Genomic DNA, 27,945 nt, shown 5'->3' with positions numbered 1-27,945 from the left:
TTGAAATCCAAACCTTTTAATAGTATCATTAAATTTTATGTACCACTGCCTAGAGGCTTGCCTTAGCCCATAAATGGATTTCTTTAGGCGGCATCCCATATCTTCCTTGCCTTCCATGATAAAACCCTTGGGTTGTTTCATGTAGACATCTTCTTCTAAATCTCCGTTTAGAAATGTCGTCTTTACATCCATTTTATGCAGCTCTAAATCAAAATGAGCAACTAGTGCCATTATTATTCTGAAGGAATCCTTACAAGAGACTGGAGAAAAAGTCTCATTGTAGTCTATCCCTTCTCTTTGTGTAAATCCTTTTGCCACAAGTCGGGATTTATACTTTTCTATATTCCCATTAGAGTCATACTTTGTTTAGTAAACCCATTTGCAGCCTACTGTCTTTGCTCCTTTGGGAATAATCTCTAAGTCCCAAACATTATTGGAACTCATCGATTTCATCTCATCTTCCATTGCCTCTAGCCATTTTGATGAGTGAGGGCTTTTAATGGCTTCTTCATATGTGGTGGGATCACCTTCCATATGAACCATTTCCGTGTTATAGACTTTATAATCAGTAGAAATAGCAGGTCTTCTTGTTCTATTAGACCTTCTAAGTGCCTCACTGTCTGGCACACTTTCTACTATTTCTTGCTGCATTTCCCTTTCATGATCAACAACAGGTTCAGTCGGCTCCTGAAGGACAGGTTCCAGATCTTCTCCCATAGTTGTCTTAGTTGGAGTCACAGCAGGTAGCGAGAAAAATGGCTCTTGAATCATCCTCAAGGTCTATTTTCCGAGCTACCAAGCCCCCCCCCCTCATCATTTTGTCCTCTAAGAAGACAACATGTCTCGTTTCTACAAACTTTGTGTATCTTTGTGGACAGTAAAAACGAAAACCTTTTGATCTATCAAGGTAGCCAATGAAGTGGCAACTCACTGTCTTTGGATCTAACTTTCCAATGTTTGGATTAAACATTTTGGCCTCAGTTGGACATCCCCACACCCTGAAGTGTTGCAGGGATGTCACTCTTCCTGTCCATAGCTCGTGCGGTGTTTTGGGCACCGACTTGCTTGGTACTCTGTTGATAATGTGAATGACGGTTTTAAGCACCTCCATCCACAATCCCAATGGCATGTCGGAGTAACTCATCATTCTGCGCACCATATCCATGAGGGTACGGTTACGCCTTTCAGCTACTCCATTTTGCCGAGGCTCGCCCAACATTGAATACTGGGCAACAATGCGAGTCTCATGCAAGAACTTTGCAAAAGGTCCAGGGACTTGGCCATATGGCGTGTGTCGACCGTAGTACTCCCCCTCACGGTCTGACCTCATGATTTTAATCTTTTTGTCAAGCTGATTTTCAACTTCAGCTTTGAATATCTTGAATTTATCCAATGCTTCATTTCTTTCTTTGATTGGATAAATGTAACCGAAGCGGGAGTAATCGTCTGTGAATGTTATGAACTTATCATAATCATCCACACTTTTCACCGGAAACGGTCCACAAATATCAGTGTGGATAATTTCCAGTGTTCCCGTGCTTCGGTTTGCACCTTTCTTTATCTGTTTTACATATTTTCCTTTAATGCAATCTACACATTGTTCTAAGTCATAGAACTCCAACTTTGGAAGAATTTTGCTTTTGATTAATCTTTCTATTCTCCCCTGGAAATATGGCCCAATCGACACTGCCATAATTTCGAGGAGTCGTGAATTATCTTTCTTTTCTTTTGTTTGTTGTTCGACAAAGAACTTTGCACATTCACATTATTTGGATAATTCACTTTGTCACGAAGTGATAACACATAAAGCTCATTATGGAGGAAGGCATCGCCTACATAATCATTATTGTACGAAATGGTACATTTACCATGTCCAAAAAAACATTGATAATTGTCTTTGTCTAAGCATGAAACACTTATTAAGTTACTATTACATGAAGGCACAAATAGTACATCTCTAAGCAAAAGCTTGAATCCTTCGGTTAGCTCCAAGGAGACGTCACCTAGAGCTTCAACTTCTGCTTGGACACCATTTGCGACTTCAACACTTCTTTCTTTTTGGCACATGGTCCTCGTCGAACTGAACCCCTATAAAGAGTTTGCAAAATGAACAGTTGCTCCTGAGTCAATCCACCAAGTAGATTTTGAAAACTTTAAATACAGAGATTCATTTACAAAGGAAACAATATCGTTACCTCTCTTTGCCATGAAGGCCTTTAGCCAGGCAGGGCAGTTCTTCTTGTAGTGCCCTTTCTCCTTGCAGTACATACAAGTGTCCTTGTCAACCGTGACAGGCTTTTGCTGATAGTGAGCGGGAGCTTTGCCATGATCTTTGCCCTGTGGCTTCGAGGGAGAACCTTTGTTGGGTTGGAAAACATTTTTCTTTTCCTTCACATAGTTCAAGGAGCCACCATGTGAAGCTTTGATTCTCTCCTCTTCTTGTGAACACATGACAATGACCTTTTATATGTCCCATGTCTCGGGCTGCATGTTGTAGTTCACAACAAAGGTCTCAAATTCCTTAGGCAGCGAAGCCATGACTAGGTGGACGAGGAGAGCTGGTTTGTTCTCCAGATCCGCATCCATGGTCTTAAGCTTGGCTGCCGTATTGCTCATCCTAAGGATGTGCTCCCTTATGCCATGGCCACCTACATTGTAGCTCTCTGTCACCAGTTGTTTGATCAACTGGGTGGCATATGTCTTAGAAGAACGAGTAAACTGACTCTTTATCTTGTTTAGCATCTCCTTTGCAGCAGGGAACTCTGCAATTGAGCCCACAATGATGGTCTCAATTGTGTTCTTTATAAATGCCAAACATTTCTTGTTGGCATTTATCCATGTCCTTTGCGTATGGAGTAGGACATCTCCTCTTTGCCACTATCCTATTGCTTTTTCTCCCAACTCTCATCATCCTCTTCAGCATCTCTGACTCGGTGTGGAGGTGCAACTGGGTGTGGTTCCTCCAGAACCCAGTCCACCTCAGCAATGCAGAGAGCCATGCCAACCTTCTTCCTCCACTCAGAGTAATTATCCCCTCTGAGTGTAGGAACGTCCTTGAGGCAACTCATTAGGTGGAAACCTTCTGAAATCACAATTTAAGCGAGATCAGTACGACAATTATATGCATTAATTAACGCTGGTTAAAATAATCATACAACTGCCTATGCAAATTAATCTATATTATCGTTCGGCAAATGAGAGAAATAAATGCATCTTTTGCAATATGCAACATGATCATGTTATTAAACAACGTTGGTCAGGATAATAGCATGACCATATTTCATATTTCACTTAGCAGCGAAAAACGTGAAATTAAAATTTCATATGCCTTTTAACTTTACAGAAAATAATTCTGTCATTTTTTAAAAATTTGTGAACTTTATTAATGCCTTTATAAAGATCATGAACTTTCTTTTTCTGAAAAACTATTTCATTTTCAGAAACTTTTATTTTTCTTTTCAGAAAAATAACATTACAATTATGTCCAAATTTACAGAAACTTCGAACTTTTATTTTCTCTTTTCTAAACATATATTTTTTTTAGAAAAATATGCATAAAGTAAATATTTTGAATCTGCCTAAAAAGAGAGAGATAAAAAATTCCTTTAAAAAAAGGAAATCGCAAAGGCCTCTTTGCCTGGGCCGGCCTGTGGTTTGGCGCGACCTGCTTGGGCCTGTGGGGAGCCGAATCGGCCTGGAGGCCTTGAGGCCCGCACCGGCCTGGCGCGGCTGGCGGCGCCCCCCTATGGCCCGAGGTGGTCTGGCCCCTGAGGCCTCGCCTCCCCTTGGCCCAATGCCTTCTATCGGCCCGGCTCACCCGCTGGCGGCTAGGGTTTCAATCCTAGCCGCCCCTTTTGATCCGACGGCCCCCGCGCTCATAGGTAGAACAAAAGGGGGAGCCAGCCACCGGTTGGAGAAACCCTAGGGTCATTTTCCCCCAGACCGCCGTCGTTCTCTCCCCCTCCTGCCTCTTCTCGCGCGCCCCTCCTGTTCCTCGCGCCGGCGGCTGCCATGCCCCGCCGAGGAGGTTCCTGGGATGCCGGCTCGGGCTGCAGACGGCTCTCCCTCGCGCGGCGGCTTTCTGGCCCCGTCGAGGAGAGGCCCTGGCTCCCTCGCGTCGCGCCTCTCTACACCCTTTCGGGGCCTGTCCTCGCCAGATCTGAGCCGAAGAGGGATTCTTGCCATGGCGTGCAACGACGACCCCTTTCACTCCACTTGCGAGTGCGCGCGCTCTCCCGAGGGAGAACGTGCCGCCATCAAGTGGTGTGTTGGGGTGCCTCTTTGTCCCTGCCGAGAGGGTGCTCCGTTGCCATGTTCCTTTGTCCCGTGGCCTTAGGCCTATGGCACCGCGGCCACCCCTTCGCCGGTGGTGCGTTTCCCTTAGCGGAAGCGCACCGCCGTCGAACGGCGTGCTTGCGGTGCCCTTTTCTTTTTTCCTTTGGCCTATGCCGTGTCTTTGCATGTTCCCCTCCCCTTTTTTTTGCCTTATCCGGATTTGATCCGATTTTTTCTTTTGGATCTAGATCCGTTGTTTGCCTCCGAGGAGGTAAGTTCTTCTTCCCCACACCTCGGCTTGCCGATGCGTGTGGGGATCGAGAGGAATAGGCGCGGCCTTGCGGCGACGCTTCTTTGCCGACGAGGCCCGAGGCCATCTTCGGTGCTTTCGGGGAGGGGAAAGACTTTCTTTTTCGTTTCTTTCAACCGAAACGCATCTCATCCTAGTGGCTCAAGATACCTTTGATAGATCCGGTGGATCGACTAGGGTGGATGAGTGACGGTAGTTGCCGTAGGTTCACCTTGTCCCGAGCTGCCGGAGCTCCCGCCGGTTTCCATTGGTGCGGTAGCGAGAGCGGTGACGAAGAAGAAGGGTCTAGCGTGGGTGGAGCTTCCCGTGAACACCGCGCTAAATCTAGATCGGATAGGTATGTTGGTGGGGGTGTGACGGCGGTGAATCTCGTAGTTCGTGCCCCGACACCCCCACCGTCCTTTATATAGCACGGGTCACAGGGGCCCACCAACCATAATGGGTTGGGCGCCCCTGATCAGGGCGCATACATCAAGGCCCGGTGGGCCGTTGGTCCCACGTGGTGAGAGATCAACCTAACAGGAACATCCCTAAAAGATCCCAAAATCATAATTCTCACATCATAGGACTCCCTAGGGGTTCCCATTTGACCATGCGATTATACTTTTCACAAAGAAACCCAACTGTTTAGAAACTAAACCCGAACATGGGAATCCGTCCTGATTTCTCAGTGCCAAATGCAAAACGGCTCACAATTTCAAATTTCATAGGGGATTTTGATTATTGGCTCACTATCTATTTTAGTCAGCTGGTAGAAAGGAAATAAGAAAGAAGTGGTAGGAAGTGCTGAGCCATCTGGAGGTGTGCGGAAGCTCACAAGGAGAAAATTAAGAGAGACAAAATTACAAAGAGAGACCCCACGTGCCAGCCAGGATTACTGTAATTAAGAAAGGATGGCATTCAAAGCTCGAAGCGTACTTGTAAAGCTAAAATATTGAAGAAAGGTAACGCTGCAACAACTGAATCTGCCTCGCGGGAGGACCTAATGTCCCGAAAGTAGCAACCAACTAAACCACTCCGTTTCATTCTTGTCCTAAATAGCAAACCAAGAGGACAATAATAGCCTATATTTTATCTTCTCCGTCCGCGAATGTCTCCGGCTCTTGAGTCGGATCGGCTCACACAAGACCAAATGCAAGGTGAGCGAACTAAATAAAGGTAGTGTTCATACCTTGGTCGTGATACGTGCTGCTTTTTCTTTATAACGAGTACCGATTAGGCAGGGTTCTTTCCTTGGCCATGATACCCGAGGCTTTTTTTCCATCTCAAGAACATGAGTTACCGAGTGAACCCACATCATATGCTTTTGAAAAGAAGTGGATGGACGTGCACCATATCCATACGGTTAAGAACAAATCTAGCAGAATCGCCGAACTATACAATAACCCTCAATATACAGTGAGGGCGCTAAAACCACACTGAAAGAACGTGAATGCCTAAAGGGGGATGAATAGACGCTTTAAAATAATTACGGTCGAGGCTTAAACAAATGCGTAAGAAAACAAATATTTAATTAGTCAAACACAAAATCTGAAACAATTAGGCTCACCTATGTGCATCAACAACTTATTCTAAAGAAGATAAACAACTAAGCGGTAGCAAGATATATAACATGAAAAAATATGACTATCACAAAATAAAGTGCATAAGTAAAAGGTTCGGGCAAGAGATAACTGAGGCACGAGAAAACGATGATTTATCCCGAAGTTCACACACTTGCGGATGCTAATCTCCGTTTGGAGCGGTGTGGAGGCACAATGCTCCCCAAGAAGCCACTAGGGCCACCGTAATCTCCTCGCGCCCTCGCACAATACAAGATATCATGATTCCACTAATGGTGCCCTTGAAGCGACGACCGAATGTTTACACACAAGGTTGGGGCAATTTCCACAACTTAATTGGAGGCTCCCAACAACACCAAAAAGCTTCACCATAATGGATTGTGGTTCCGAGGTGACCTCAATTGTCCGGGGCAATCTCTACAACCTAATTGAAGACCCCGACGCTTGCCCGAAGGTTTACACCACAATGATTGAGCTCCGAGACAACACCAACTGTCGACGGCGCCAAAGCATCGAAGAGGCACAAGCTCTAGGGTGACCAAACACCCAAGAGTAATAAGCTTCTCAAATTTCACTTCCAGGTATCACTGTGAAGAACTCAAACCGATGCAACTAATGCAATGGCAAGAACACACAGAATGGTCAAGTCCCTCACTCCCAAATTCCACCACAACAACAAAATCTATGGAGGATATGAGAGGGAGAACAAGGAGCTCACAATGAACTCCAAGTTCTAGATCCAAGGGGTTCCCCTCACATAGAGGGGAAAGTGATTGGTGGAAACCTAGATCTAGATCTCCTCTCTCTTTTCCCTCAAGAACTAGCACAAATCATTGGAGGGATTGAGAGTTAGGAAGCTCGAAGAAGGTCAACAATGGGGGGGGGGGGGCAAACACAAGCTCAAAGGATATAGTTCATTGCGGAAGAAGACCCCGTTTTATAGGAGGTAAAAAATCCAAGCGTTACCCCTCAGCACGCACACAAGTGGTACTACCGGTCATGGGAGCAGTACTACCGCCTGGGCGGCTAAGCCAGCCACACATGGCAATGGCACGAGGTCACAGGCAGTAGTGCCGCTGGAGCGGTATTATCGCTTGCCCAAGCAGGACTACCGCTTGGGTTGCAGTGCAACAACTCTACAAACAGAGAGGAAGCGGTACTACCGCTCATGGGAGCGGTACTACCCCGCGCCATACCGCCGCTTGTAGTTTGCTCAGGGTTCCAGGCCTAGAAAGAAGGGCGGTAGTGGCACAATAGTAACAGGCGGTACTATACCACTTGAGAGCGGTACTATCGCACCGTACTACCGACCAGAAACTGTTCAGTCCCACATGAAAAGTTGAGACACCAAGCGCGCGGTACTTTGGCAATGGTACTACCGCTCGTAAGTGGTACGACCGTTACCCAGAGCTGTACTACCGCAGAGGTAGTACCACTAGAGTGGTACTACCGCTGCAGCGGTACTACCACTTGGTTCCTTCCGGACCAGAACAAAGGTAATGTATTAATGCAGGAACACCAGAACTACCATAACTTCTGAAATGAGCTCTGAATTGAGCAAACTCAAGCTTGTTGGATTCAGGACGACAAGAGCTATCCAATAGCGACTACAACTTATGGGTGGTACTACCACGTGCCCAGAGCGGTACTACCAAGGGCAACAAAGATTCCCAAGCAAACAAATGGATACAATAAAACCTGAACTCGCATAACTTTCACATACGAGCTCTGAATTGAGCAAACTCAAGCTTGTTGGTTATAATAAGAAGAGGTAGTATAAAAATGGCAATGATATAGAGATGTGAAACCTCTATGAATGAAGAACCGACAAAATTTCTAGCACCGAAAACATCATATAAGATGCACATGGACTCCGTTTTTATGAACTCGAACTTGCCATGAAGATGAACATAAGCTCGAGAACCGACATAGAGAAAAACCAACCAAGAACCAATAAAGATGATGATGCCAAGAATGCAAAGGTTTGAGCTCTCAACGAATGAGACAATCAAGCTACTCACTTGAGGTCCCCCTTTATAGTACGACAACCGATCCTATAACCCTGTCTCCCAACTAACACCCCGAGACCGGTAAAATAGAAAACCTATCAAGGACAAACATTTTCCTTTCACATAGTCCACTTGAGCTACATGATGAAGATCCTGTCCTCCTCAAGATGGACCACCTTTCTTGATTACGCCGACTCGAAGAAGACTAGTAGATTGCTCCCTGATATGTCTCTGTTGTATCTATAATTTTTGATTGTTTCATGCCAATGTTCTACAACTTTCATACAATTTTGGCAATGTTTTACATTATTTTTTGGACTAACTTACTTATCCAATGCCCATCGCCAGTTCCTATTTATTGTGTGTTTTTTGTTTCACAGAAATTCCATATCAAACGGAGTCCAAACACGATAAAAAATTTACAGAGATTTTTTTGGAATATATGTAAATTTTTGGAAGAAGAATCAACGCCACATGATGCTTGAGGCACCCACAAGGCAACATGGCGTGACTAGGGGGGTGGTCACTTCCCGATGCCTTGTGGACACCCTTAAGTCAGTTGGAGCTCTAATTTGGCCGCAAAAAGATATTTTTGCGATAAAAATTCCCTCAAAGTTTCAGCCCGATCGGAGTTAAGAATCTCCGGATATTTAAGAAACGGTGAAGGGCCAGAAAACAAGAGCGAAAACAGAAGAGAAACAAAGAGATAGATTGAATCTCAGAGGGGCTCCTACCCTCGGGGAGCCATCATGGCCATGGACCAGAGGGGAAACCCTCCTTCCACCTAAGGAGGAGGCCAAGGGAGTAGAATAAGGAGGGGGTCTCCCTCCCTCCCTCTCCTGGTGGCGCTCGAGCGCCGCCGGGGCAACCATCATGATGGCAATCCACACCAACAACTTTGCTGCCGTCACCACCAACTCTCTCGCCCTCTAGGCAGCAGTGTAAACCCTATTATCCCTGCTGTAATATCTACTTAAACATGGTGCTTAATGATGAGCGCCACCGGGGCAACCATGATGATGGCAATCCACACCAACAACTTCGCTGCCGTCACCACCAACTCTCTCGCCCTCTAGGCAGTGGTGTAAACCCTATTCTCCCTGCTGTAATATCTACTTAAACATGGTGCTTAATGATATATATTATTACCCAATGATGTGTGACTATCCTATGATGTTTGAGTAGATCTCTTTCGTCCTATGGGTTAATTGTGGTATGATGTTATTTATATGAGTTGTATGTTGATATGGTGCTGTCCTAAAGTGTTCTCCGTGATGCACACATGTGAGAGAATCCCGCTCGAGGGTTTGCAATATTTTCATAATTTGCTTACAATGGGTGGCTAGAGTGACAAAAGCTTACACCCGACCAAGGGGATTGTTTGCGTATGGGAGTAAAGAGGACTTGATGTTAAATGATGTGGTTGGTTTTTTTACCTTAATGGTCTTTCGTAGTTGCGGATACTTGCTAGAGTTCCACTCATAAGTGCATACGATCCAAGTACGAAAAGTGTGTTAACGCATGCCTCTCCCTCATTGCATATGATAAGTATCTATCATGTTATATTCAATTGCCTATGGACAATCTTTATCTTGCATTACATAAAAAAAGCTTTCTACTAAACAACTAACTAAATTAATCTTTATCTAAGCAGACCCTAACTTTTATTTACTTGTTCTTTATTAGCTTTTTTTGAGCAGTTGTTCTTTATTAGCTTGCAAACTTTATTTTACACCTACTAAGTACTTCTAGTTTCCTTTAGGAAAATAGTTTTGTACTTGTTTTAGGTAAAGTAAGCGTTAGCGTGCGTAGAGTTGTATCGATGGTCGATAGAACTTGAGAGAATATTAATTCTACCTTTAGCTCCTCATTGAGTTCAAAACTCTTACTTATCGAAAAAGGCTACAAACGATCCCCTACACTTGTGGGTTATCAAGACCTTTTTCTCACGTCATTGCCGGGGAGCAATAGCATAGCAGTTGACATTCTCGTGTGTGATTATTTAATTTATCACTAAATAATTTTTATTTTCTGTTCTAAGTTGTTTTCTATCTTTAGTTATGGGTACGAGACGCAAAATACCAAAAAAATTAGATGTACTTGCTAACCGAGTGGTTTAGGAACCACCCAAAATGTGTCGTTCTATTGAAGCTTATTACTTGGATGATCTTCGATCCCTTTGTGCTCGTGCTAAAAACCCAACTAGCTTAGTTGAGGGAAAGCCATTAAATGATCATGCTTATTATGTGAGATACCGCTTATCTCAAAAAGGGAAACTCTTATATCCTCAAATTAATACTTTGTGTTGCTATGCTTGGAATTTATGTGAAATACACGATTTTACTTGTTGTTCTGAAGAAACTAAAAAGCACCTTTCCTAAAAATGTGTGTTTAATGATAATGAAATACTATCTTCTTATGCGAGGACTATTGTTATTATGACATTGAACAAATTCAAGAATTTGTTGCTTTAAGGGTGCTTATGAAATTTCTACTTTGATTGAAAACTATGATGCTACTCTTTACAAATCTGAAATTTTTGTTATACTTAAATATTGCTATGAAAACTATGCTTCTAATGCTTATGTTAAAGAATTTATTGAAAGAATGTTTTCTACCTTGGAAGAGATAAATATTTTGCAAGAACCTATGGAAGAAGAAATTGCGAAACTGTGAGCTCATTAGATGAAAAAGATGAGGATGAGAGCGAAGAACAAAAGGAGGAAGAGAGGATTAGCTACCCGTGCCCAGCTTCTAATGAGAGTAACTCTTCAACTCATACATTGCACATACCGAAGGATGAATTCTACGATCTCTTGGATTTATCTGAAATATCCCTTTTTGATGAACTTGATGCTTGCTATGCTTGTCGCCATGATGCCAATATGAATTATGCTTATGGAGGCGAACTTGATATACTTATTTATGTTAAGCATGAAATTGTTGCTATTGGACCCACACATGATAGTCCTATTATATTTTTGAATTCTCCCAACTACACCATATCAGAGAAGTTTGCACTTATTAAGGATTACTGTTAGAGCATATTTCTCCATATGTTTTTTGGTAATTGATGACAATACCTATGAACTAATGGTTGCCTTGAGTTATATTTGAAGGATTTGTCCACAAGCACTTCTTGAAGTCCATGTGTTGGTTTCAAGGAGTTTATATGATGACCAAGGTGGTACTCAAGGTTTTATCCAAAGATTAGTCATAAAGACACAAGGTTGATCAAGACTAAGTCAAAGAGTGAATCGACTTGATCAACACACAAAGCATACAAGGTGAACCAAGTGGGATCAAGTGATCCCATGGTATGGTAAGCATTGTCCATTACGCTTAGTTTACTAACCCATGGTCTTCGTGAGAGTTCTGTGTGGACTTAGGTGTGTTTCCATGGGCTTGTGTCAAGAGGAAGATCTCATAAGACCCATGAAGGATGACATCAAGTGGTGATCAGCATCAAGATTGCGGTTTGCAAGTCCAAGTGGAGCATCACGAAGAGATCATGCTTGAAGCTTGCCGTCCATTGTGGTGACAATGGACTTTTTGTATCGGACTGAGCGGTTTTTGGAGCGATAGTTCTAGGCTGTAGTACCGCTCAAATAGTGGTAGTACCATTTATTACTATCGCGCTAGTTCCACCCAGGTTTTCTTGGTTGGACTCTTGGCGGATCTAGAGCGGATCTAGGTGGTGGTACTAGCCCTTATGCGTGGTAGTACGGCCCCACGCAGCGGTAGTACCGCTCTGGTGGTACTACCTCCCTACTACCTCTTGATCTTCTACTCACAGCCGCAGCGGTAGTACCGCTCCCTGGAGCGGTAGTACGGCTCATACACACGCTCAAGGGGTGACGATTGGATTTTCCCCTTCCTATAAAAGGGGTTCTTCTTCCCCATTGAACCCCATCCTTTGAGCTTGTTTTTGCCCCCCCATTGTTGACCTTCTTCGAGCTTGCTATCTCTGAATCCGTCTAGTGGTTCTTTCTAGTTCTTGAGGGAAGAGAGAGAGGAGATCTAGATCCACATTTCCACCAATCACTTTCTCCTCTATGTGAGGGAAACCCCTTGGATCTAGATCTTGGAGTTCTTCGTGTTCTTCTTCGTTCTTCCTCTCATTTTCTTCCATAGCCTTAGTTGTTGTGGAGGGATTTGGGAGAGAAGGACTTGGACACTCTGACGGGGATATAATCCCAGGATTTAACTCGCCATATGGGGACGGGTCAAGCCGCCAGGAAAACACGAGAAGATGCGCCGGAGGACTTAGTCGACGAGCCACCAAGCGGCCCATCACCAGAAGGCGGTGGCTAAAAGATGTACAAGGCAAGAGACCCCGGAAGCTTTCCTGACTTGGGAAGAAAGATAAGGTAGATCAAGACTTGGGGTGTTTATTCGACCCGGACACTTTTGTAAACTTGGGGCCTCTACCTATAAAAGGAGAGCCCTCAAGTCGAGAAGATCAAGTAAGAAAACCCTCGAGAGCTAGGTTAGCGATTCTGCACCCTTGTAATCGAGACTCCCATCAATACAGATACAAAGCATGACGTAGGCTTTTACCTCCATCGGAGAGGCCGGACCTGGGTAAATCCACCTCTCGTTTCCCAATCAAGCCCTTCGAGTTGCCACACCGCAATGATGGCCTCACCACTAAGTCCATTCACCAAGACATCCGTCGTGACAAAACCACGACAGTTGGTGCCCACCATGGGGCAATCGAAAGGTGGAGTTGAGTTTTCATAGGAGGTCTTCCGGGATTCGATAGCTACGTGGCGGGTCATATGACCAAAAGTCGTCGTGGCAAGATCTACATCGATGATTCAAACTGGGGTCCTGATGCCGACTCAATCAAGTACGGGTATTGGGTTCCCTTTGGCAATATTCACATCTTCATCGGCAAGACCAACGAAACAACACCCAAGCCGGACAACTGCGCCAACCTTGTCGAGCTGGTTCATCGTAGCTGGAGCAGGACTAACCGAAGTCACGTCACGATGAAGGATGTCAAGTCGCCCTATCATCACAGAGATAGGGATGCTGAAAGCCAAAGTTACAACAAGAGGAAGCATTTTGAGCGCGGGTTAGAATTTGTGGCTGCTACCAACGCCCGCTCCAAAACCCAGTGGCGGAACGGTCGCCCTAAGGACCATTAGAGGAATAAAACGCTCGATTTCGAGGCCGCACTCAAATCGCCTTGCCCTAAGCATGGCACCAAGGATAAGCTAACCAAACATGCATGGGTGGACTGTTATATCATGCATGAATTCCAGAGGAAGGTTCTCGAGAGACACGCCAAGACGCGTCCGAGTCAGCAATCCCCTAGCAGGTCACATGTTGATTCCAGATAGTCAAGCAACGGTCAGTACCATGTCTTCACCACCAATGCTTGCAAGCAAGATTCAAAGGTCAAAAGGAGGGCTATCAACATGGTCGACCCGGCGGTTCCAAAGTACCTTTGTTGGTCTGAGCATTAAATCACTTGGAGTCATCAGGATCACCCACCTCGGGTTGGCAATCCTAGAGAGCTGGCTTTAGTGGTAGTACCTCAAGTTGGCGTCTATAACCTCTCAAGGGTCCTCATGGACAAGAGGAAGTAGCATCAACATACTGTATTACGACACCTTTCAGCGGATGAATCTTCCCTATAGCAGTCTGGAAACTTCGACCATCGTTTTCCATGGCGTCGTCCCCGGGAAGTCAACATATCCGATTGGGCGGATCAAGATTGATGTAGTCTTTGGGGATGCACACAGTTACAGGGTTGAGCCCTTAACTTTTGAAGTCGTGAAGATACAAAGCCCTTGTCATGCCCTCTTTGGAAGACCGGCTTATGCACGCTAAATGACCCGCCCCTGTTATGTTTACCTCAAGCTCAAGATGTCGGGTCCCAACGGCCCTATCACAGTGAAGGGAGACAGGATGATGACTCAAGAGTGTGAAGATTGGTACGCAACCTATGCGGAGTCATCTTGCGCTGCAGAGGAGCTGAAGTTTTATACAGCTAACGTTGACCCGACCGATATGAGTCCCCTCAAGAAGCCAACTGTTGAGTCCGAAGAGCCTCTCAAGTTTAAGCCGGCCGAAGATACTAAGCAGGTTGACTTTGTCCCAGGCGACTCATCCAAGCAGTTCACTATTGGGACCGGCTTGGATCCTAAATAGGAAAGTGCGTTTACCGAGTTCATCCGTGAGAATCGGGACATATTTGCATGGAAACCTTCTGACATGTCGGGAGTACCGAGGAACTCGCTGAGCACCACCTTAATGTGGATCCCAAGATGAAACCAGCACGCCAATACCTCCATCGTTTTAACGAAGAGACACACAAGGCCATCGGGGAAGAAGTAGCCCGGCTCCTAGCTGCTGTGTTCATCATTGAAGTATTTCATTGTGAATGGTTGGCTAACCCGATGCTTGTTCTAAAGAAAAATGGCACCTGTCGCATGTGTGTTGATTATCCGGACCTCAACAAAGCTTGCCCTAAAGATCCCTTCACAATCCCGCGCATCGATCAGATCATTGATTCTACGGAACGCTGCGAGCGATTATGCTTTTTAGATGCATATTCAGGCTATCATCAGATCAAAATGGCCAAGGAGGATCAAGAGAAAACGGCTTTCATAACCCCCTTTGGTGCTTTCTGCTATGTTTCTATTCTGTTTGGGCTAAAAATCGCACGGGCGACTTACCAGCGCTGTCTACAAAATTGCCTTCACCCATAGATTGGGCACAATGTTCATGCTTATGTTGATGACATCATGGTGAAGTCTAAGAAAAAAGAAACACTTTTGGATGATCTCAAAGAAATGTTTGATAACCTAAGAGTATACCAGATGAAGTTGAACCCGACAAAGTGCGTGTTCGGGGTCCCTACTGGCAAACTACTGGGTTTCTTAGTTTCAGAAAGAGGCATTGAGGAAAATCCAGAGAAGATCAAGGCGGTAACTTCACTGGGTAAGCCGGCTAACATGAACCAGGTTCAACGCCTGGCGGCACGTATCATAACATTGAGTCGATTTATAAGATGCCTGGGGAAGAAGGCGATACCTCTATATCAATTGTTGAGGAAAATGGACAATTACGTTTGGACAGATGCATCCAATGAAGCCTTTGAGGTGCTCAAGAAGTAGCTGACTGAGCCACCAGTTCTAGTCGCCTCGACTGACAAAGAGCCTATGCTCCTATAAATTTTTGCCAATTCTAAGGCAGTAAGCATTGCAGTCGTCGTCGAACAGAAGGAGGAAGGAAAGGAATATCCAATCCAATGGACGGTTTATTTCGTCAGTGAGGTTTTGACACTATCCAAGCAACGATACCCGCACTGGCATAAACTTGTCTTCAGGGTCTTTATGGCGAGCCGGAAATTGAAACACTACTTCTAGGAGCACCCAATCATGATGGTTTGTGCAGCACCTCTTGGTGACATAATACAAAATCGAGAAGCGACTGGACGGATTGCTAAGTGGGCAATCGAACTTGGTCCACATCAGGTGAAGTATATGCCTTAGACGGCTATAAAATCTCAAGCATTGGTAGATTTCATCAACGATTGGACGGAGTTGCAAATACCATAGGACAAGCCAGACAATACGTATTGGACCTTACACTTTGATGGGTCCAGACAGTTAGAAGGATTCGGGGCTGGGGTCATGTTAACTTCTCCACGAGGTGAAAAATTCTGCTATGTTCTATGGCTCATGTTTCCCTGCACCAATAATGCGACCGAATACGAGGCTTTGTTACACGGGTTAAGGGTAGCTAAGGAAATTAGCCTTAGCCGGGTAAGATTTCTAGGCGACTCACATTTGGTGGCGCAGCAGGTTTCAGGGACCTGGGATTCCAAAGATCCCTTGATGGCGGCTTACCGGCGAGGAGTTACTGAGGTGGGTGGTTACTTTCATGGATTACAGGTCGACCATATAGGTTGTCGGCTCAATGAAGCAGCACACGCCTTATCGTGGCTTGGGTCTCAGCAGAAGCCGGTTCCCCCAATGTTTTTCTGGATGTTCTTCACAATCCGTGAGTGAAATTACCAACTGAAGAGGACTTAGCAATTCCAGATCGAGAGTCACAACTAGTGGCAGTTCTTCATGCGACCCCAGAATGGACGATGCCATATTTGACGTATCTCACTAGAGGATAACTCCCTTTCGAGGAGGTTGAGGTTCGCCAAATATTGCGTCGGCCTAAATCTATGACTATCATTAAAGGCGAGTTACATCAGGGGAGCAGTACCGGTGTGTTCCAGAGATGTGTCTCTCCTGAAGAGGGGCAAGAAATTCTAAGTGAAATCCACGCTGGTGATTGTGGGCATCACGCCGGTTCAAGATCTTTGGTAGCAAAGGCTTTTCGACATGGGTTTTATTGGTTGACAGCTCATGCAGATGTGGAACATCTTGTGCACAAATGTAACGGGTGTCAGAAATTTGCATGACAGGCTCACGTATGAGCTCAAGAATTGTGCATGATCCCAATCACATGGACGTTCGCGGTCTTTGGCCTCGATATGGTTGGACCATTCAAAATGTCGCCAGATAAAAAGACCCACCTCCTAGTGGCGGTTGATAAGTTCACTAAGTGGGCTCACGCGGAACCTCTCAGTAACTGTGACGCAAAAACGGCAGTGAAATTTTTGAAGAAGCTAATCTACCGTTTTGGCTATCCCCACAGTATTATCACGGACAATTCTACCAATTTATCAAAACGGTCTATGGAACAATTCTGCCAAAAGGAACACATACGGCTTGATTTGGCAGCTGTGGCACACCCACAATCTAACGGGCAAGCTGAAAGAGCGAATCAAGAAATTTTGAGAGGGATTAAAATCAGGTCATGGTCCCATTGATGCGAACTCCAGGTTATTGGGTGGAGGAGCTTCCTCAGTTCTTTGGATCATTAATACTACTCGAAACAAGTCCAATGGATATACGCCTTTCTTCCTGGTCTATGGTGCTGAGACGGTGCTGCCGAGCGACATTTGACACGATTCTCCTAGAGTCGCCACCTATGTCGATGCCGACAACGAGCAGACAAGGCAAGATTCTTTGGATGCTTTGGAGGAGGAGCTATACTTAGCAGCAGCTAGGTCAGACATATACGAACAAGACCTACGTCGCTACCAGAGCCGTAGGGTTAAAAGTCGGGCCTTTCAGGAGGGCGACTTGGTTCTCCGGCTCATCCAAGATCAAACAGGGATGCATAAGCTCTCACCACCCTCGGAAGGACCATTTATTGTCAGCAAAAATCTCAACAACGCTTCATATTACCTGATCGATTTATGACACGGTAAGAACACCACTAAAGCAGAGACAACCCGACCGTGGAACATTGCTCACCTACGACCTTATTATACATAGAGCCACTGACTCATTATTCCTTGTAAAACTTCTATGATATTTTGAATCCAATAAATCTCATCGTCTAGCCAAAAAATCAAGTATGAGCCTTTGTTATTTACATTACATGGGGGATTACGAGGAAAAATAAAATTATCGTGATCAATGAGAATTAAGACGGTTTATCTAGGGACTACCGATCCTCAGGTTGTTTAGCAGTAATAGCACTGTCTTTTGCAATCCTATGCCAGACCTTTCTATTGATCATAGGTCACTTGGGGGCTTCTAGCTCATCGAGTTTAGCTTTCTTACCCTCTTTATCGGAAAAGATGCCACAAAATGGTTAAACTTGCCCGCATGGTTTGGCGACTCCGAAAAAGGTGACTCCATGTACTCTTGACTGATCAATCCATTATGAACCCTGAATTAGCATGGCTAAAACATGGGTATGTCACGTGGGAGCCAGCATATTGAAATTGAGGATAAACCATGGGTTAGCATACCTGCTTCACTGAAGAAAGACTTGAGCTTCGAAAGATGGTCTATTTTTACCGTGTCTCACTGACCCGGGTTTCTCTCGTTATCATTACTTAAAGTTTTCAGGTATGAATATAGTCTCTCTTCAACAAATGAAAGGAGATAAAGATGAGCAATGATGACTCAATTTTAGGAGAAATGGGTTCAGAGGATACAAGTGTATCAAACTCATATAATCAAAAGATGCACGGAGGCCAGTCAAATATATTACAAGGCACTCGAGGCCCAAGTGATGAAAATTCAAAGTTTTTACAAAATTCGAGCTTAACCTTTGTCTTGGTTCTTAGCTTGGGACGACTTTGACTGATCTTCTACTTGAGGCGCTAGCTCTATTATTTGAAGATCATCCAAGTTCCAATTATAGTGTGCCAAGGCTTCAAACATGTATTCATCATTGAAGATTGGCGATGGATCGACATTAGGAGCAAAGAGTTGCTTGTGACGCTGCGGAATCAAACCAACTGATTTAAATTGGGGCGGTTAAATTCGAGCATTGTTTGAGTCGTAGGCAGGATGATAACTCTTCAAGGACATGTCACTTACAAGTTGTCTGGCTAATTTCCGGGTTGCTGAGATGCTCTAACAATAGTCATCTTCTTCGAAAGGTGAGCCGTTAGCCTTTAGTTATGGTAATCCTTTCAATATTTCTGCCAGGTCAATCTCAGATGAGTAAGCCACAACACAGCTTAAAGAATATGTGGTTCCAACACGGGCAACTGATTTTTGAGTTCTCCAATCTTTCTTGGGATAGTGGAAAGAAACACAAGGACATATTTTATAAGCGTGACAGACTGTTTATTCCCAGCAACAACCTTTATGGCACACAAACTCCCGGTATACAGTTGCTCAGTCAGAACATACACAACTTTAAGCTTCAACAAGCAATTGTCTTGGAGATTGCGCGTACGACGACCTGTAAAGGAACAAAACACATAAGGTGCCATAATATCGGTCGTTGGCAGGAAAAAAGTTGAAAGGTTCCCCAAGCACTCACCAAAGATAGCGCGAGTCATCTGGTCGATATGCTTTTTAAGCTTGGGTAACTCTTCAGAGACAATTTTCAGCTTACTTTCAGCATCGGTGAAGCATTTTATCAAGACGTTTTTTCGTTCTCGAAAGACTCTCTCTCTCTACCACAAAGCGGTCCTTGATTTTCTCGGTTTGCTCCAAAGATAGACGAAGTTTTTCTTCAAGTTCCGCTCGAGCGAATTGTCCCAGTTCAAGAGCTTTGGTCAAATCTGAGATTTTTGATTCAACACATTTCAAGTTTTCCTACAAAAAGATAGGATGACAATTATGATAACAAGTCCCAAGCAGATCTCAAACAATATGCTTGGCACTTGGGGGCTAATGTATATTAGTTTCTTTTTAGCATACATAATGAAGAAAGACCCGACTCGTCTCAAGAAGATGAGCCGGCCTTGCGGGCTACAGGTCAAGTTCAAAATTTCAAATAAATTATAAAGACCCGACTCATATCAAGAAGGTGAGCCGACCCTTGGGGGCTACATGTCAAGTTCAAAATTTCAAATAAATTATAAAGACCTCACTCATCTCAAGAAGATGAGCCGGCCCTTGGGGCCTATAGGAGAATATGTGCATATGACATGCATATCTTACCTCACACTTCATTTTTATTGTGTTTACAAGGTGAGCTTCCATTTGACGGCTTCAGGAGAGATGCTCAAGATAACCAGCATACAATTCTTCAACATCAAGATGCAAAGACTGAAGTTTAGCTTTCCTCTTATCAGATGGGATAGTTTCCTATTTCATGGATTGTTTTGCCAATACATCAGAAGGCCCAGGAGCAACATAGTTTGACCCAAGAATAACCACGTCTGCATCAGTATCAGAAGGGACATCTTTGGAAGGAGGATTAATGATTGTCGGGTCATCTTAGACACGTGGAGAGGAAGCAATATTTTTCTCAGCCTCAGGCTGAGGTAGATCAACTGGAATCTCCTGACAATTTTCACCTTGCCCGACGCGTGCAGAAGCCGCCGTATCTAGATTCTCCGGCTCAAGAGTAACAGAAGAGTTGCCAACATTCTGTATCTTGGCCCTAGATCTATAAAACAAGAAGGCGAAGTAAAATTTAGAAAAAACTTAACATGCAAGCATATACCACAAAATGAGGGGGAACTTACCCTTGGTTAATAACGAAAGGCGACACCTTCGTGGAGCAAGAGTCGCCAGACGAGGGAAATAATTCCTCATAATCCGAGTCAGTAGGATTGAGGGGTTGTTTTAAAATACCAGCTTGTGGATGAGATAGAGTTGGACCATGTGGCACCTTGTCTTGGAGTTTTTGAAAAGCGTATCGATCAGATACACCGACTGAGGGAGACTCGTTGTTGGGGCATAGTTTATGCCTAAGTAATTTTGGTGATTGATGACAGTATCGTACAGGACTAACCGTGTGTGTGTTAAGGTTTCAGATAGCACACGTCAACGGCACAAGACGACTCGTCTCCTCTCTCATGGAACGGAGGCACGACGCTCTCTACGATTCTCTTTATTTGAGTCATAGGAAAGCCGTACTATTAAGAGGGGATCCGTAGTGGAAAGGTTTGGGTGGAATCTATCTTTGCACATGCACACTTCATTCTCCCTTTCCTTTATCTTTGGAGCGGCCCTCGCCACTTTGTTTCTCGCATTTTTGCAAAATGGTCCCCAGCGGTAGTACCGCTGGTTCTAGCGGTAGTACCGCTGGACTGCTAGCGGTAGTACCGCTGCAGCTAGCGTTAGTACCGCTAGCTGGCGGTAGTACCGCCCCTGGCCCGCGGTAGTACCGCTCCAGGTGCTTTGTTCCACCTACCTAGCGGTAGTTCGTGGACGGACCTTTTTGCGAAGACTTTCTTGGCGGTAGTAGTGCCTTTGCACTACCAAGGAGCCAACGGTAGTACCGCTGGTGTCCCAGCGGTAGTACCGCTGCATCTAGCGGTAGTACCGCCCCCGTTCAGCGGTAGTACCGCTGGAGTGCCAGCGGTAGTACCGCTGCAAGCAGCGGTAGTACCGCTGGAGCTCGGGCAGAGACTGGGAAAACGGTCTGATTTCCCCCCCACTATATAAAGGGTTCTTCTAGCTGAGGAACCCTATATCTTACCTCTCTAAGCTCCATTGTTGCGCCCTAAGCTCAAAAGTGCCCGATCTCTCTCCCTAGCCAATCAAACTTGTTGATTCTTTAGGGATTGGTTGAGAAGGCCTAGATCCACACTTCCACCAAGAGAAAAGTTGATTCCCCCACCAATCCCTTGCGGATCTTGTTACTCTTGGGTGTTTGAGCATCCTAGACGGTTGAGGTCACCTTGAAGCCATATTCCATTGTGGTGAAGCTTCGTGGTTTAGTTGGGAGCCTCCAAGCTTTGTGTGTAGTTGCCCCAACCTTGTTTGTAAAGGTTCGGTCGCCTCCTTCAAGGGCACCTATAGTCGAATCACGGTACCTTGCATCGTGCGAGGGCGTGAGGAGAATACAGTGGCCTTAGTGGCTTTTTGGGGATCATTGTGCCTCCACACCGCTCCAACGGAGACGTACTTCCTGTTAAAGGGAAGGAACTTCGGTAACACATCCTCGTCTCCATCGGTTCCACTTGTGGTTATCTCTATCCTTTACTTTGTATTTGCTTATGCTTGTGACTATATCTTACTTGTCTTAATAGCTCTCGTTGTTAGCTTCTATAGGGTTCACCTCATTGTCATATTATTTGTGAACTCGTATAGTGTTTACCTTAACTTGCTAAGATTAATTAAAAAGTGGTCGTTGTCTATTCACCCCCCCTCTAGCCAACCATATCGATCCTTTCAATTGGTATCAGAGCCACGTCTCTTTATTAAGGGTTTAACCACCCGAAGAGTATGTAAGGCGGAGAGGAAGTTAACCATGGGCAACCCGAGGACATGGACTTGACTTCGATCACAAGGGACGACTTGAATACGGCTATGGCAGCCCTCAAGACGTCCTTGACGAGCGAAGTCAAGACCATGCTTAAAGAGTTAATTGAGGGCCTTAAAGGTTCACCCGAACCGGCTTTAGTGGTTAAACCCACCATCCCCGATTCGGAGGCCAACTCCTCTAAGGAAGCGGCTAAAGATATGCGACCTGCTTTATCTCACGAAAAGGATGGGACTGGAACATATGCCTCAGTTCCACCCCCCATGGTCTATGGAGGATCCGTTCCCGCACCTCGTCTTAATCCTGTTGGTCCTCCTCCTAAGCTTGTGAAAGGTGACTTTGCTAACTGGGTATTTTCTATTAAGTCTCATTTGAATCACAGCTCAACAAACTTGTGGAGAATTATTGAGCAAGGATATTATCCTCATGACCCAAGCAACCTCACTCCAAGAGAAGATGCAGACAACCAATATAATCACTCTGCGTTGTTTATTCTTCAGTCTGCTGTGCCACCTGAAGATCTTCCCCACTTACGTCCCTTCACATTGGCCAAGGACTGTTGGGAGCATATTATGGTGTTGTACAAGGGAAGCTCAAGCATTCAACGATCCAACTATGAAGTGATACTTGATAAGGCCGATGAGTTTGTGATGAAGGAAGACGAGGACCCTCGTGATCTCTATCGGAGGGTGACTGCTATTGCTGTGGCACTAAAAGATCATGGGAGTAAGGATGTGGATGATACATGGGTCAAGCGCAAGTTCCTCAAAGCCATCATGCCTTTCAACAAAGCCATGTCATCTGTCATTCGTCAGCGGCCAGACTTCCACTCCTTGTCTTCCAGTTAGGTGTTGGATGAGTTCATTGCAATGTCAATCATGAACGAAACAGCCGACAATGCACTTGCTCGTGTTCGATCAAAGACAACTTCACCCAACCTTGCGTTGAAAGCAAGAGCAATGTTTGAAGAAGAAGAAGAAGATGAGGAAGAGGAGAGCTTCCCTGAAGACACAAAGTATGCCTATCATGAGCACTTGGCTCTTGCATCAAGGCAATTCTGGGGCAATAAAAGGAACTCAAGACCCACCTTCACCAAGAACAACTCGAGTGGATTCAAACCCAAACAACGAGTAAGGACATGTTATAACTGTGGCAACATGAGTCACTTCGTGGCAGAATGTCCCTATGAGAAAAGGGAAGACAACGGAGGCAAGCTCATTCGCAAAGACAAAACCAAATCATTTCCAATCAAGAACAACTTTGTGAAGAAACCTCACCCAAAAGGGATGGTGGCCCTGGAAGAGTATCCTTCCGATGATGATGGTGATGATGATGATACAGTGGCAACGACAACTGTTGCTATTGCCACTACCTCTCACCAGAAGGTGTCTCTCTTGAACGCCCCCAACGAGAACCACATCACCAAGTGCCTCATGGCAAAAGGTATCAATCAGGTAACTCCCATCATTAAGACCAACATTGCTTCTGCTCCTTCATTGTTAAATTGTGTTGAAGATACTGATGTTGGGGAACTTAATGAGCATGATCTTGATAAGTTTCTGTGCACTATTAAGGGAGAACCCAAGAAGCATTTTGTTGCTCTCTTGGAACAACTGGGTGAGGCCACTGACCTCATTGAGTCTCATGAGGAGACCATCTCCGAGCTCCAAGGACATAGTCGTGACTATGCCGATGAAATTGCCGAATTATCTAGTGCTCTAGAGGAAGACCGCACTCTTCGTTTCGCTCTTGAGGAGTCATATAATGATGACTGCGCTAAAATGCAAAAGAAACTAGATCATGATGTTGTTCTTACTCGCATGCTTAAATCTGAAAAGTATGCTCTTGAGGTTGGCCATGACAGACTCAAAGAGGAGTTTGATATACTTGACAAGGCTTACAAAGCCTTGAAAGGTGCTCATTTCTCTCTGAAAGAGTCTCATGATCCACTCCAAGCAAAGCTTACCAAGGAGATCTCTACTTGTCCTCCCTTTGTGTTAATTGATAATACTTGTGCAACTAACCCCTGTTGTGAGCATGTTCATCTTGTGGAGGAAAATGCCAAGTTAAAGGAGAAACTTGAGAAGGGCCTTGTGGCATGCAGACAAGGTGAGAAGAGTCTGAATGATCTCTTAAGCACTCAAAAGGGTGTTGTAGGAAAGGAAGGACTTGGACTTACCTCCAAGTCAAAAGGTAAAAGGAAGAACAAGAACAAACGATCTCTCACCCTCATGGACATCTTTGTCAAAGAGGGTGAGGGGACTCAGAAGGTGAACAGGAACAAGGTGGACTATGGGAACCCCAAGAAGGGCAAAACCGTTCCTACTAACACAGCCGGCAAACTCAATTCTTCTTATGTTTTATGTTGTGCTAGTGATGGGCATGTTTATGCCAGATTTGTTGGTTCCTACGATGAAGATATTGAATGGGCTATCTGGGTTCCTAAGACCCTTGTCTCTAACACAAAAGGACCCATTAAAAAATGGGTACCTAAAACCAAGCCTTGATCTATTGCAGGAGTTTGCTTCCAGTGGGGTGTCATGGTTGCTCGATAGTGGAGCAACAAATCATATGACCGGAAGCAAGGACTTAGTGGTGGATGTGCATCTTTCTCCATCTATGCCCACCCATGTCCAATTCGCCGATGCATCCTCGTCAAAGGTATTGGGATTTGGTAAGGTGGTCGTCTCTCAAGATTTATCTATTGAGAAGGTCATGCTTGTTGAGTCACTTGCCTACAATTTACTTTCGGTTCGTCAACTTGCAATTATGGGTTTTTCCACATTCTTTAATATTGACACTGTGGTCCTCCTAAGGAGCAAGACTCTTAAAGTAGCCTATGTTGGACATGTCGAAAATGGTCTTTATGTGGTGAACTTCTCAAAGCGACCCACTAAGACTGCGACATGTTTAATGGCTAAAGTTGACGTGGGCTGGCTTTGGCATCGCCGTTTAGCTCATGTCAATATGAGATCTTTGCAAAGTCTTCTAACAGGGGACCATGTTCGTGGACTAACAAATGTGAGCTTTGCTAAAGATCGTGTTTGCAGTGCTTGCATTGAAGGAAAGATTCATGAAACTGCTCATCGTCCAACGACTCTTATCTACACTAAGAGGCCATTGGAACTTCTCCATATGGATCTGTTTGGTCCTCCAACATTTGATAATCTTGGAGGCAGAAAATATTGCTTAGTGATTGTTGACGACTACTCAAGATATACCTGGGTATATTTCTTTAAAAGGAAGAGTGAAACTCAACAAACGGTCATCAACTTTGCTAATGAAGCGCAACGTCAACATGAAGCAAAGATCTTGATGATTAGGAGTGACAACGGCACCGAGTTCAAGAACTACACCCTAGATGAGTTTCTAGGTGATGAGGGAATAAAGCACCAATATTCTGCACCATATACCCCTCAGCAAAACGGCATGGCAGAAAGGAAGAACCGGACCTTGATAGACGCTGCAAGGACAATGATGGCAGAATTCAAATCTCCATATAACTTCTGGGCAGAGGCCATCAACACAGCATGTCATGCATCCAATCGGCTCTACATCCGCAAAGGCTTGAACAAGACTCCGTATGAGATTCTAACTGGAAACAAACCCAATCTCAATTACTTCCGGGTATTCGGTTGTAAGTGTTTCATTCTCAAAAAGGGAGCACGGTTAGCTAAATTTGATTCTAGAGCACATGAGGGTATCTTTGTTGGTTATGCTACAAACTCTCATGCTTACCTTGTCCTCAACAAGTCCACCGGACTAATTGAGGAGACGTGTAACGTAGAGTTTGATGAAAATAATGGCTCCCAAGTGGAGCAAAGTGGTCTTTGTGATATAGGTGATGAAATTCCTCCCGAAGCCATAAGAAGAATGGGGATTGGTCAAATACTCCCCATTGAGGAACCCCTTGTGGCCGAAGGAGAAGGACAATGCTCTACTCAAGTGGAGCCATCACCCCCACTAGCCCCACACGCTTCCGATGAACAAAGAGAAGACTCTCAACAAGTTGATCAAGCTCACGGTCAAGATCAATTGCCTAACAATGGTGATGTGCCCCATGATATTCAAGCACTACCCCAAGACTCCGAACCTACTCATGATCAAGATCAAGTGCAACCCCGAGATCCAGACCAAGTAGAAGCACAAGATCAAGATCAAGAGCAACCACTAATACAAGATCAAACTAGTGAACCTGCTCAAGTCAAAGGACAAGATGATCAGGAGACTGTCTCACAATTCCCATCTGGAGCTCCAACAACTGGCTCAAGACGCAAGGGCAAGCAAAAGAAACAAGTCGATGCTCCCCCGTTATCTAATGAAGAACTCTTGGAGCGTCGAGCAGCCAAGAATGCGAACAAGCTGAGAGTCAAGTCACATCTTATGAAGAATGTACTTGGCAGTTTAAAAAGGGGAGTATCCACCCGTCAACAGCTTTGGAATTATTGTGAGCATCACGCGTTTGTCTCGTATTGTGAACCTCAATAGGTACAGGAAGCGCTCGATGATGAGGATTGGCTTATGGCCATGCATGAAGAACTTAACAACTTCGAGCGCAACCAAGTCTGGGATTTAGTGCCTCGGCCAACGGAGGAACATAATGTCATCGGGACCAAATGGATATTCAAGAACAAGCAAGATGCCAATGGAATTGTGATTCGAAACAAGGCAAGATTGGTGGCTCAAGGCTACTCCCAAGTCGAGGGTATCGACTACGGTGAAACCTTTGCCCCTATTGCTCGTCTAGAATCTATTCGCATGTTACTTGCATTTGCTTCTCATCATAACTTCAAATTACAGCAAATGGATGTAAAAAGTGCATTTCTTAATGGTCCTTTGAATGAGTTGGTCTATGTCAAACAACCCCCGGGATTCGAACATCCCAAGCTCCCCAATCATGTGTACAAACTTAATAAGGCACTCTATGGCCTTAAACAAGCCCCACGCACGTGGTATGAGTATCTTACTGAGTTGTTACAAGATCGTGGGTTTGAAATTGGGAAGATAGATCCCACTCTTTTTACTAAGAGGGTTAAAGGGGATTTGTTCATATGCCAACTATATGTTGATGATATTATCTTTGGCTCTCCTAACATTTCATTCAATGAAGAATTTGCTACACTAATGACTGAGAAGTTTGAGATGTCCGTGATGGGAGAGTTGAAGTTCTTCCTCAGGTTCGAGATTAGACAAGGTATAGAAGGGACATTCATCAAACAAGCCAAGTACACACAAGACATGCTCAAACGGTTCGAGCTCGAAGATGTCAAGCCGGTCAAGTTCCCCATGCCAACAAGATGCAAGCTTGACAGTGATCCCAATGGTAAAGCAGTGGATCAAAAGGTATACCGCTCCATGATTGGATCCCTCCTTTACCTTTGTGCATCTAGACCGGATATTATGTTGAGTGTAGGGATATGTGCACGGTTTCAATCCACACCAAAAGAAAGTCATTACATGGCTGTTAAGCGAATCTTTCGATATTTGGCTCATACCCCAAACTTTGGCCTCTGGTATCCCAAAGGAGCAAACTTCAATCTAGTTGGCTATTCTGACTCAGATTGGGCAGGAGATTGTGTGGAGAGGAAGTCAACGTCTGTAGGATGCCAATTCCTTGGTCGCTCTTTGGTAAGTTGGTCTTCAAAGAAGCAGAATTGCGTCTCCTTATCATCCACCGAAGCTGAGTATGTGGCAGCTGCAAGTTGTTGTGCACAATTGCTATGGATGAGGCAGACTTTAAAGGATTATGGTGTCAATTGTGACAAAGTGCCTCTTCTATGTGACAATCAAAGCGCCATCAAGATTTCCCTCAACCCAGTGCAACATAGCAAAACCAAACATATTGATATTCTTCATCACTTCATTCGTGAACATATCAAGCTAGGTGATATTGAGGTTCACTTCATCAACACTGAAGAGCGACTTGCAGATATTTTCACTAAGCCTCTAGATGAAGCAAGGTTCCGGGAGTTAAGGCATGAGCTAAATATCATTGATTCAAGTAATGTGGATTGAAACTAGG

Source organism: Hordeum vulgare, chromosome 5H (genome assembly GCF_904849725.1).
Source record: "Hordeum vulgare subsp. vulgare chromosome 5H, MorexV3_pseudomolecules_assembly, whole genome shotgun sequence".
Lineage (NCBI taxonomy): Eukaryota > Viridiplantae > Streptophyta > Magnoliopsida > Poales > Poaceae > Hordeum > Hordeum vulgare.
The sequence above is the reverse complement of the archived record's forward strand: the minus strand, read 5'-3'. Positions refer to the sequence as shown.